Here is a 13,242-nt window from a genome sequence, read left to right on the forward strand (position 1 = left end):
TGCTATTGATACCAGGTCAGTGCCCCAACTGAACTACCCTTCTCATGAAGTACTATTTCTAGGGGGTAAAATAAACACCCTAGGATACCAGAAGATGGAAGAGTGATCTCTTCTTTCCCTAAAGACCAACTCAGTGACTCACAGTTTGGGGAAGAAGAAAAGCCTTGCTTAATAGAAGGCCCTTAATGGTGGGACTCAAACTCAACAAGAAGCCAAGATATTATGGAAACAATCCTATTAAGTAGACCAGAACAGATCAGAATGTCACATAAATTTTATACTAGAAACTGATTGTATTCTTATTCTTTTTTTTTTTTTATGTCAAGAACAGTATGTGATAATTTTATTTAATGTACCAGCTAACAACTTACTGTTTTGAACACAGGGGGCTTAACTATTTATTGTGGGGTTTTTTTGTTTGTTTTGTTTTTCTCTTATTATTATGTTATGTTAATCACCATACATTACATCATTAGTTTTTGATGTAGTGTTCCATGATTCATTATTTGCGTATAACACCCAGTGCTCCATGCAGAACGTGACCTCTTTAATACCGATCACCAGGCTAACCCATTCTCCCACCCCCTCCCCTCTAGAACCCTCAGTTTGTTTTTCAGAGTCCATCATTTCTCATGGTTCATCTCCCCCTCCGATTTCTGCCCCTTCATTCTTCCCCTCCTGCTATCATCATCTTCTTCTTCTTCTTCTTCTTCTTCTTCTTCTTCTTCTTCTTCTTCTTCTTCTTCTTCTTTTTAACATATAATGTATTATTTGTTTCAGAGGTACAAATCTATCTAACGTATTCTAAGGAGAAGATCTAAAACCTCAGCTTACAAATTCACCTTCATTTAAGGGACATAAATCCATAACCACAGTCATGAAGCTTGGGGAATACTTTTTGTCATCTGAGCACAATCTCTTAAACACTTTGTTTAATTCTGTCTTTAAATACTCTTCTACACATTCAACAAATGAGCATCCTTGAAATGTCCCAATAGATTTATAGAAGTCTGTACCTAGGGAGTGCCTTGCTCTATTATTGAAATAAAAGTAAACAAGTATAATTCAGGGCCTCTTTATGAATCCATTAGCAATGAACTCAAAAGAAAATTAACATGCGGAATTACCCATACCATTTATATGATTTGGAAGATTTTTTATTTGGTCAAGAGTGATCTAAAGATTTGAGGCCTTAGTCCTACTTCTCATTTTCATAAAAAGAAGACTAAGCTAGTTACCTTACCCTGTAAAGAGAATTAAGGAAGTCTTGGGTATAATGGCAAAATCTGCTTCCAACTTTTGCTAGGTGCATGTCCAATGACCTCCTACTGAGGTTTAAACTTTTTCTGTGAGGCTGAGCAAAAGAAGGGATAAATCTATATTTGACATACTAAGTATAATTGCAAACACTTGCAGTAAGAATATATTACTGAGCATAATACCCTCTAGGTGCACTCATGTTGTCACAAATGGCAAGATTTCTATTCCTTTTTATGGCTGAGTAATATTCCATTGTATATACATACCACATCTTTGTTATCCAATTATCTATCAATGGACACCTGGGCAGCTTCGAATCTTGGCTATTGTAAATCATGCTGCAATAAACAGAGGGGTGCATTTATCTTTTCAAATTAGTGTCTTCATTTTCCCTGGATAAATACCCAGTAGTGAAATGATTAAGACATAGAAAGATAAATATATGATTTCACATATATGTGAAATATAAAAAAACAAAACAAATAAACTCTTAAATTCAGAGAACAAAGTTGTGGTTGCCAGAGGGGAGGTGGGTGAGGATATGTATGAAATAAAGAGGAATAGAGGTTATAAAATAAGTAAATCATGGAGATGAAAACTACAGCATAAGAAATATAGTCAATAATATTGTAATAATGTTGTATGGTAACAGATGGTAACTACACTTCTCATGGTGAGCACTGAGTAATGTATACAATTGTTAAATCACTATGTTGTACACTTGAAACTAAGATAACATGGTATGCCAATTATTCTTCAATAATAAATAAATAAAGAATATACCACTGTGGTTTCATATAACATATTTTAAAATATACCAGATACACTTTCAAAGTATACATGGTGCTACATGGTAAAAAGATCAAAGAGATTAGAATTAGATAGATATGAATTAAAATTTTGCCTCTTGATCCCACTTGTAGACACAATGGAGTAAGATGATTTGGATTTATCCTCCTTCTTTAAAAAAACTAACACAGCAGATGCAATACATAAAAGAATGACTTAAAGCATTGGAAAATAGTCAGTATTAAACAGTTATACTGAGACAAGGAAAACCAATGATGAGCCCTATGATTAATTCAGAATTCAAAAGAAAATTGCCACAGGCGTGGGTCCAATTAGCCCTAGACTACAAGCAGCTATTAGCTCACTTAACAGAGCTTAAAGGCAAGCACTAAAAAGAACAAAAGTTTCCAAGTAACTTAATCATGTTTGAAAAAAAGCTCAAATATATCTAAAGAAATAAATTACCCAGCACACAATAATATACAATTCACAAAATCCAGCATTCAGTGAAGGAATACCAGGCACATAAGAAAAAGAAAAATATGACCAATAATGAGAAAATTAGATTAATATAAAGAGATATAGAAATTAAATATATAGGGACACAGTACTAAAATAGTACATTAAAACAATGATAATAAATGCACCTCATATGTTTACAAGGTAGAGTAAAGCAAAGTGATAAGGAGATATACAGAGGGAAGATTAAAACACACAACAGAAACACAAGTGAACTGCATATAACACAAGATATCCATTAGATGTGATTAACAGCAGATTAAATACTACAAAGGAAAAAAAAAATCCATGAACTTGAAGACAAAGCAATTGACACTGACTAAAACAAAATACAGAAAAGAAAGAATATTGAGATAAATAAGCATGAGTTTGAAGATAATATCAAGTGGCTTGATATATATGCATAATTAGAGTCCAAAACAAGAGGTATGAGATGGGGGAGGAGGAAGAGCAGGAAAAAATTAAAGAAATAGTGTCAAAATATTTTCCAAATTTGTTGAAAAATTGTTCACAGAGCCAAGAAATTCAGTGAATTTAAACACACATACACCCCGCCCATACACACACATGAAGAAATCTACATCCAGAAAGTAGGTAAAGAAGGGATAAGGAAATAGATCTTAAAGCAGCCAGAGAGGGGAATAAAAAAGACAAATTGAATAAAAAGAATAAAGATAGGAAATACATAAGACATTGTCAGAAACAATGCAAACCAGAAGACAGCGGGATGACATTTTCAAAGTACTGAAAGCAAAAAAATCCAGCAACTGAGAATTCCACACTCTTGAAAAACATTTTTCAAAAATGAAGGTAAAGACATTTCCAGGCATGCAGAAGCTGAAAGATTTCATTACCAGGAGAACTTCAGTGCAATAAATATTAAAAGAAGTTCTGTCAGAGGGAAAATGATGGTAGATGGAAATCTGGACCAACATAAGGGACTAAAGATTGAAGAAGATTGATGTGGTTAAAATAAAACATTTCTTATGTCTCATTTTAAAAGAAAGAGAGTTAAGATAGAAGTATATGGTCATAAGATTCCTATGTTGATACTGAGCTAATATAATATTAACTGAAGGTGAACTGTGATATGTTAAAAATGTATACTATGAGAGGAGGAGCAAGATGGTGAAGGAGTAGGAGACCTAATTTTCGCCTGGTCCCAGGGATTCAGCTAGATAGGGATCAAACCATTCTGAACACCTACGAACTCGAAGAAAAGAATAGCAGCAACTCTCTAAACAGAAAAGCGACCACTTTCTGGAAGGTAGGACATGCGGAGAAGTGAATCCGAGGCGATATTTGGGAAGATAGATGGCAGGGAAGGGGGCCTCTATCAGCCGCTACTGGCAAGTGATAGAGCAGCAGAGCACAAAATCGAAAATTTTAGAAGTGGACTTTGCTGAGGGATGTCGCTCCAGTGGCTAAGCAGGGGGTGGACCCTCGCTGGGGAGTGTGGGCTCAGGACCCTCAGGGTCACAGAAAGACCAGGGGTGCCTGAGTGCAGCAGAGCTCCCAGCTATTGGAGCAGGGAAGCCTGCTGCAGAGACGAAGCAGAGGAGCAGGCTCTCAGCTTGGGGTTGCCATAAACTGTGATTCACAGCACAGTCAGGCCACTGCTCCTCCAGCAGGGACCTAACAAGCAGCAGGGGAGACTCCCCTTTCTCCCCGGGAGAAGTGGCATGGGAGTGCACCACAGAGATCTGCTGGATTTGGAGACTCCACACAGGGTCGGGTGCTAGAGATAGAGACACTCGGTCACAGGCCAGGTGAGCACGGAGTGCGGCCGGAGACCAGGGAGACGGGAGTGATGGACTGCTTTTCTCTGGGGGTGCACTGAGGAGTGGGGCCCCAAGTTCTCAGCTCCTCCGGGGCAGAGATTGGGAGGCCGCCATTTTCACTCCCATCCTCCAAAGCTGTACAGAAAGCTTGCAGGGAACAAAAGCTCCCGAGAGCAAACCCGAGCATATTACTTAGCCCGGCCGGCAAGGGTGGGGCAATTCCACCTCTGGCAAAGACATTTGGGAACCACAGCAACAGGCCCCTCCCCCAGAAGAACAGCAAGAACAGCCAGCCAAGACCAAGTTTACCATCAATGAGAACAGCAGAACTCCAGCACTAGGGGAATACCGCACATAGAATTCATGGCTATTTCCCATGATTCTTTAGTCTTTCAAAGTTAATTTTTTTAATTTTCTTTTTCTTTTTGAATTTTTCTTTTTCCCTTTTTCAACCAACATCTTATCAATCCCTTTTTTAAAAAATCTTTTTTATTTTTCATTTTTAGAGTCATATTCTATCCCTTCATAGTAGTTAACCCTATTTTTGGTATATATATATATATATATATATATATATATATATATACACACACACACACACACACACACACTGGAGCGACATCCCTCAGCAAAGCCCACTTCTAAAATTTTCGATTTTGTGCTCTGATATATATATATATATATATATATATATATATATATATATATATATATATAATCTGATATATATATATCACTTGTATATATATATAAGTTGTTTTCTCTTTAAAATTTTGGGATACAGTTTCTTCTAACAGACCAAAATATACCCTAAATCTCTAGTGTATGGCTTTGTTCTAGTCTCCCGCCTGATCACATTCTCTCCCTTTTTTTTTAATCCTCTTCTTTTTTTTCTCAACCAACTTCTTAACAATTCCTTTTATAAAATCTTTTATAATTTTCATCATTACAGTCATATTCTATCCCTTCATCGCATTTACCCTTATTTTTGTACATATATAAGCTTCTCTTTCTTTAAAATTTTGGGAGGCACTTTCTTCTAACAGACCAAAATACACACAGAATCTAATGTGTGGCGCTGATCTATGCACCAGCTTGATCATATTTAATCATATTCTTTTTTTGTTTGTTTTATCTTTTTCTTTTCTTTTCTTTTCTTTTTTCTTTTTTCTTTCTTTTGCTTTCTTTTCCCCCAGTTTCAGGTCTCTTCTGATTTGTTTAGTGTATATTTTTCTGGGGTCATTGTTATTCGGTTAGCATTTTGTTCTCTCATTCATCTATTCTCCTCTGGACAAAATGACAAGATGGAAAAAAATCACCTCAAAAAAAAGAACAAGAGGCAGTACCGTCCACCAGAGACCTAATCAATATGGACATTAGTAAGATGTCGGAACTAGAGTTCAGAATGACGATTTTAAAGATACTAGCTGGGCTTGAAAAAAGCATGGAAGATATTAGAGAAATCCTTTCTGGAGAAATAAAAGAAATAAAATCTAACGAAGTTGAAATCAAAAAGGCTATTAATGAGGTGCAATCAAATATGGGGGCTCTAAGTGCTAGGATAAATGAGGCAGAAGAGAGAATCAGTAATATAGAAGACCAAATGATGGAAAATAAAGAAGCTGAGAAAAAGGGAGATAAACAACTACTGGATCATGAGGGCAGAATCTGAGATATAAGTGATACCATAAGACAAAACAATATTAGAATAATTGGGATCCCAGAAGAAGAAAGAGAGAGGGGGGCAGAAGGTATATTGGAGCAAATTATAGCAGAGAACTTCCCTAATTTGGGAAAGGAAAAAGGCATCAAAATCCAGGAGGTACAGAGAACCCCCCTCAAAATCAATAAAAATAGGTCAACACCCCAACATCTAATAGTAAAACTTACAAGTCTCAGAGACAAAGAGAAAATCCTGAAAGCAGCTCGGGAGAAGAGATATGTAACCTACAATGGTAGAAACATTAGATTGGCAACAGACCTATCCACAGAGACCTGGCAGGCCAGAAAGGACTGGCAGGATATATTCAGAGCACTAAATGAGAAAAATATGCAGCCAAGAATACTCTATCCAGCTAGGCTGTCATTGAAAATAGAAGGAGAGAGAAAAAGCTTCCAGGACAAACAAAAACTAAAGGAATTTGCAAACACAAAACCAGCCCTACAAGAAATATTTTAAGGGATCCTCTAAGCAAAGAGAGAGCCTAAAAGTAACATAGACCAGAAAGGAACACAGACAATATACAGTAACAGTCACCTTACAGGCAATACAATGGCACTAAATTCCTATCTTACAATAGTTACCCTGAATGTAAATGGGCTCAATGCCCCAATCAAAAGACACAGGCTATCAGATTGGATTAAAAAACAAGACCCATCGATATGCTGTCTGCAGGAGACTCATTTTAGACCCAAAGACACCCCCACATTGAAAGTGAGGGGTTGGAAAACCATTTACCATGCTAGTGGACACCAAAAGAAAGCTGGGGTAGCAATCCTTATATCAGACAAATTAGATTTCAAACCAAAGACTGTAATAAGAGATGAGGAAGGACACTATATCCTACTTAAAGGGTCTATCCATCAAGAAGATCTAACAATTGTAAATATCTGTGCCCCTAACATGGGAGCAGCCAGTTATATAAAGCAATTAATAACAAAAGCAGAGAAACACATCAACAACAATACAATACTAGTGGGGGACTTTAACACACCCCTCACTGAAATGGACAGATCATCTAAGCAGAAGATCAACAAGGAAATAAAGACTTTAAATGACACACTGGACCAAATGGACTTCACAGATCTATTCAGAACATTCCAACCCAAAGCAACAGAATACACACTCTTCTCTAGTGCCCATGGAACATTCTCCAGAATAGATCACATCCTAGCTCACAAATCAGGTCTCAACCGGTACCAAAAGATTGGGATCATTCCCTGCCTATTTTCAGACCACAGTGCTTTGAAACTAGAACTCAGTCACAAGAGGAAATTCGGACAGAACTCAAATACATGGAGTCTAAAGAGCATCCTACTAAAGAATGAATGGGTCAACCAGGAAATTAAAGAATTTAAAAAATTCATGGAAACCAATGAAAATGAAAACACAACTGTTCAAAATCTTTGGGATGCAGCAAAGGCTGTCCTAAAAGGAAAGTATATAGCAATACAAGCCTTTCTCAAGAAACAAGAAAGGTCTCAAATACACAACCTAACCCTCCACCTAAAGGAGCTGGAGAAAGAACAGCAAATAAAGCCTAAATCCAGCAGCAGAAGAGAAATAATAAAGATCAGAGCAGAAATCAATGAAACAGGCATTCAGTAGGAAGGAAGGCGGGATGAATAGATAGTCCCTAGGGGACTCTTAGTTCAGTAAAACTAATCTGTATAATACTATAATGGTGGATACATTATACATTTGCCAAAACCCATAAAATGCATAATACGATGAATCCTTATGTAAACTATGGACTCTTGTAATAATAATAAATCAATATTGGTGTATGACTTATAAAAATATACTGCACTAATGCAAGATGTTAATTATAATGGAAACTGCTGTGATGGGGATGGTGAGGGCGTAAATGGGAATTCTTTGTACTTTCCACTTGATTTTTCTGCAAACCTAAAACTGCTCTAAAAAAATAAAATCTATTAATTAAAAAAAAAGTCTTTCACTTTGCCACCATTTAAATGGGAGTGCTCAATAAAGGATCATTTACCCCTTATCATCCAGCCCAATGAGTTATTGATTGCTAATTTGAAACTATTGTCAGGGTTAATGATCCCTCAGGTTTTTCTCTGGAGATCGCTAGACTAATATATTTTGGGCTCCTTATGTTTTTTTTTTTTTTTTTTTTAAGATTTATTTATTTGACAGAGCAAGAGAAGGAACACAAGCAGGGGGAGTGGGAGAGGGAGAAGCAGGCTTCCCGCAGCACAGGGAGCCCGATGCGGGGCTCGATCCCAGGAACCCGGGATCATGACCTGAGCCGAAGGCAGACGCTTAATGACTGAGCCACCCAGGCACCCCCTCCTTATGCTTTTGATTTGACTCTGCTTTTATAGGGTGTATTCTAACCAAGCTCTTTTTTTTTATTATTGCTTAATTAGTCAGTGGGTAAGGAGAGCAGGTGTTCCATGTTGAAATGCCTAAAGCTGCTCTATTTCACTTAGTTGTGAACTTCCCACAGATGTGCATCCTTATGGAGCCTTGCTAAACTCAGTTGTAATTGGGAAATTTAGAGACCTAGTTGACATTCAGTCACAGCACTGATGTGCTCATCAGTCGATGTTGTTAGTAAGAATCTCCCCCACCTTTATTTCTCATTCTGTTGCATCAACCATATTGTAATTGGTTTGTTTGTTTCCTCTGTTGCTTTTACTAGAATTCTGCTTAATGGCATCAGATAAGACACTGATTTTCAGATTGATGAGACCCTTTTTGAAGCAAGGATAATACATTTTGTAAAGTTACAATAACTTTAAATGGATTCATGAAAACAATTTTGCATCATGTTAAGCACAAAAAATCCCAGAGTGAAAAAAAAAATCTGAATAGTAAATTAGGGGTCAGCTGCTAGCAGAGATCCCTGGAAAAAATTGACAGATACAGTCAGAATGTCCCCATGCCACCCCAGTCCATTCCCTTCTCCTAAATGGGTGGGCTTCTCCAGTTTAATGAGATTCTCTGTCAGAGAGCAATACTGATTATGGCTACTTTCAGAACTGAAGGCAAATAAAAGGCATGGAATCAGTACATATCATGCTAAAACCTATTATCAGCCAAGCAGGAAAGAGGAGAAAAATTGAGAACAAAGGAGCATTCGTTATGTTGTGGTTACAAAGCTGAAAATAATGGATTCAAGTAAAAACTCAATTATCAAGGAAAGAAAGAAATACTAATTTCCCAGGATTGGAAATAACCATTCCTGGGGTTATCTTGTTTCACCTTTTTCTCTAGTGAGGTTTATTTTGTTCATTTCTTCCTACTGAAGTGAAGGCTGTTCTCTTTGAACTTTTTCAGTTGCCATTTTCCCCTCAAACTCCTGGACATTTAATTCTGCTGTCCATGGTCAGTGCTAAAAATTTCCCTAGCCCAGAGAAAGCCCCAAATATATGATTATCTTGCAAAATACAGGAAATGAGCCTTGGCAGTTAGCTTCACACATTCTTTTTTCCTGTTCCAACTAGAAAATTAGACATATATTCATATTGAGAAAAAAATTTCTATATGGTCATCAAGATCATTTAAAATTTCCTTGTTGTGGGGTTACATGTACTCCATAGAGCTGGACCAGAAAAAGAAATGCTCTGGGAACAGAATCAAGATTTGAACTATGAATGAAGATTCATCACCATGAGAAAAAGTTAGAGCTGGGCATTTTCTGCCCGAGTGATGCCTCTGATTATTTCAGGCCCTTGGCAATAGTAGAATAGATGACCCTACCCAATTATATCCCACAACAAAAAAGCTATTCAAGATATCTCCTTCTCCATATGTCAAGGTACCTGAAATACATTCATTAAACATTTTTCCTTTTACTACTTCAAATATTCTTTTTTTTTAAAGATTTATTTATTTATTTATTTGACACAGAGAGACAGCAATAGAGGGAACACAAGCAGGGGGAGTGGGAGAGGGAGAAGCAGGCTTCCCGTGGAACAGGGCTCAGTCCCAGGACCCTGAGATCATGACCCGAGCCAAAGGCAGACGCCCAATGACTGAGCCACCCAGGCTGCCCCAATTTCAAAATATTCTTATTTAAAGGCAAATATACTTGAGAAAGCATTATTTTAAAGATTGTATTGCTAAAATTTGGACATATAGGTAATGATGATGGGCTGTAGAACACAACTGTGACAATCAGCTGAGAGCAAGTTACTTTGGGAATAAAGTTCAGGAGAAAAGAACATGAGTAGGAGCTCCACAGTAATTAATAAGGGAGAAGAAACTAGAGACTGGTCTGGGGTGTCCCAAAGGACAAATGTCACTTTGACCATTTTGTTAAAGACTTACAAAGTTATTTCTCCTTCCTTCATCCATCCAGCCCATGGTAAGGTTACTATGTCTTTTGTGAAATATTCTTAGGAAGAAAGACTGAATTCAAGTCTCAGAAGAGGAGGGGTAGGATCAGGAGGGACACATAGAAGAAAGGAAGAGGTGTAATAAAGGAGTTACTAGCAACGAGAGTGACAGAGGTGCATTAAATATCCACTATGTAAGCCTCTCTTATGACTAATGAAAAATGAGCAAAAGAAGAGATATTCACAAAACACGATACAGGAATGATTCTGAAAGAAACTCAACATTATTATTCATCAGGAAAATGTGAGTTAAAACTACAGTGAGACTGTACTTCATGCACTCAATAGAATGACTAAACCTAAAAGATTGGCAATATCAAGTGTTGGTATGAATTTGGAGTTACTGGATTTCTCATTCATTGGTAGTGGAATGTAAAATGGTGCAACAACTTGAGAAAATAGTTCGGCAGATTTTTATAAAATTAAACACACTTACCATATTACCCAGCCATTCCACTCCTGGGTATTGATCCAAAAGAAATGAAAATATATGCTAACCCAATGACTTGAACATGGATGGTTTTAGAAACTGTATTAGTTTCCTATGGCTGCAATAGCAAATTATACAAACTTCATGGCTTAAAACAATACAAATTTATTTTCTTATAATTCTGGAAGTGTGAAATCTAAAATCAGTTATACTGAATTAAAGTTATGGTGTCAGCAGGGCTGGTTCCTTCTGGAGGCTTTAAGAGGAGAATCTGTTTTCTTACCTTTTTAAGCTCCTAGTAGTTTCCTGTATTCCTTGGCTTGTGGCCCCTTCCTTCACTGTCAAATCACATTAATCCAATCTCTGCCCCATCATCACATTATCTTCCCTTCTCTGACTTTGATTCCTCCTGTCTCCCTCTTTTGAGGACCATTGTAATGGCCCACCTGGATAATCTAGGTCATCTTTCCACTTCAAGATCCTTAAGTTGATTACACTTACAATATCCTTTTTGTCATACAGGGTAACATTCACAGATTCCAGGGTTTAGGACATGGAATTCCCTGGGTGGAAGGGTGGCATTATTCAGTCTACCACATAGGTGTTATTCATAATGTCTCAAATGTCCATCAACAATGAATGGATAAATAAAATGTGTATTCATACAATGGAATAATACTCAGCAATAAAAATAATTAATATCTGATACATACAAAATATGGATGAATCTCATTAATATTATAGTAGGTAACAGAAATCAAATACCAAAGAATTCATACCCTGTGATTTCATTTATGTGAAATTATAATAGGCAAAACTAATACATAGTAAGAGAAATCATATAATTGATTATAGAGTAGAAGGTGTTGGGTGTTTTTCCACACAGGGCATGGAAGAGAAATTTCTGGGAGAAAAGAATTTAATTTTTAACTGGACAAGTTTGTATACATTTGTCAAAATAATTGAAATACACACACACACACACATAGTATAAATTGTATGTTAAGTTATAGTTCAATTGCATTGGTTAAAAAATAAAAGTAATTGGCTTGTCCCCCTTCCCCATCCCTTTTGTGCCTCTCACTAGTGGACTCATTAGAGGAAACAAAATCTTCTAGCTGAGTGAGTGAAATTCAGTGAGCCAAAAAGATCTGTCTCTTGGAGGGCTAACTTATTCTGAATTCTTGTGTACACCCATAAGCAGTTTTATTTTTTTTTTTAAGATTTTATTTATTTATTTGAGAGAGAGAGAGAGAGCACATGAGAGGGGGGAGGGTCAGAGGGAGAAGAAGACTCCCTGCTGAGCAGGGACTCCAGGACCATGACCTGAGCCGAAGGCAGTTGCTCAACCAACTGAGCCACTAAGGCGCCCCATAAGCAGTTTTAATTATCTGGTTCTGATCAAGGGCTACTTCTTCCTGAGAATATCTGGGGATGGTTCAAGCAGTCAGGGGACCTGGTAGAATATTCTTTGGTAAAAACAGGCCAAACCTTACCTCACACACCAGAATGAAGTGCCACAAAACACTTCTTTATCTTATCAACTGTTTTTTTTTTTCTTCTTTTATTTGTAGGAGACGAACTACAAAGGATGGTGAACAGACTTTGAGCATCTCTCAGAGGGTCATGTTCTCAGCCTTTGGAGCAGACTGAAAAGGGTGATGAATAAAAGAAAGGGATTCTTTTTATTCTGTCTGGTTTCTTCCAACATTCTGATGTTCAGACTGCTGTTCTTCCTCAGTTAGAAGACGGTGTTGATTGAGACTGGATAACTTGAAGGAATTCCCTAGTCACCACCTTGGTGATGGTAACTGCCTTCTGGATTGTTTGGTGTCCAGGATCTCACTGACCTAGTCCCATTAATATATAATTTTAGGAACAATAGTTTTTACTCTACTGCTCAAGACAGTCAAGTATTCATCATGGTGAGATAACCTAAGACTTTAATTGCTTTTCCTGGATGGAGTGAGAAAGAGGCTTATGAACTCTAGTGATTGGAGAAGCTGGGAAATATGATTCATGGCTACATACCTTGAGAACAATTAGTCAGTCGGAGAAGGTGATTTACTCTGGTTACAGCCAAGGTTATTTTGAACTCAGCATTTTGTCTTTCTAATTTTGCTTCACCACTCCACATTCACCTAATCATAAACATTTCAACTAAAAATTATCAGAGTCACCTTCAAGAGACCAGTGAGTTGTCCTCCCCAGCCCAGGAAAATATTTTCTTATTCTGAGCACTTATTGATAGGAGATCACTATGCTGAGGATTTCAGATTTTCAAAGAAGAGAAGAAAATAGAATGGATATATCTGGGGGATGATGCAGCTATAAGGATTCAAAAAAGGAAAACTGTAAGAAAGTTCTAAAAAT

This window comes from Mirounga angustirostris, unplaced genomic scaffold (genome assembly GCF_029215605.1).
Source record: "Mirounga angustirostris isolate CCGP_5_RB_7025 unplaced genomic scaffold, mMirAng1.0.hap1 SCAF_13, whole genome shotgun sequence".
Classification (NCBI taxonomy): domain Eukaryota; kingdom Metazoa; phylum Chordata; class Mammalia; order Carnivora; family Phocidae; genus Mirounga; species Mirounga angustirostris.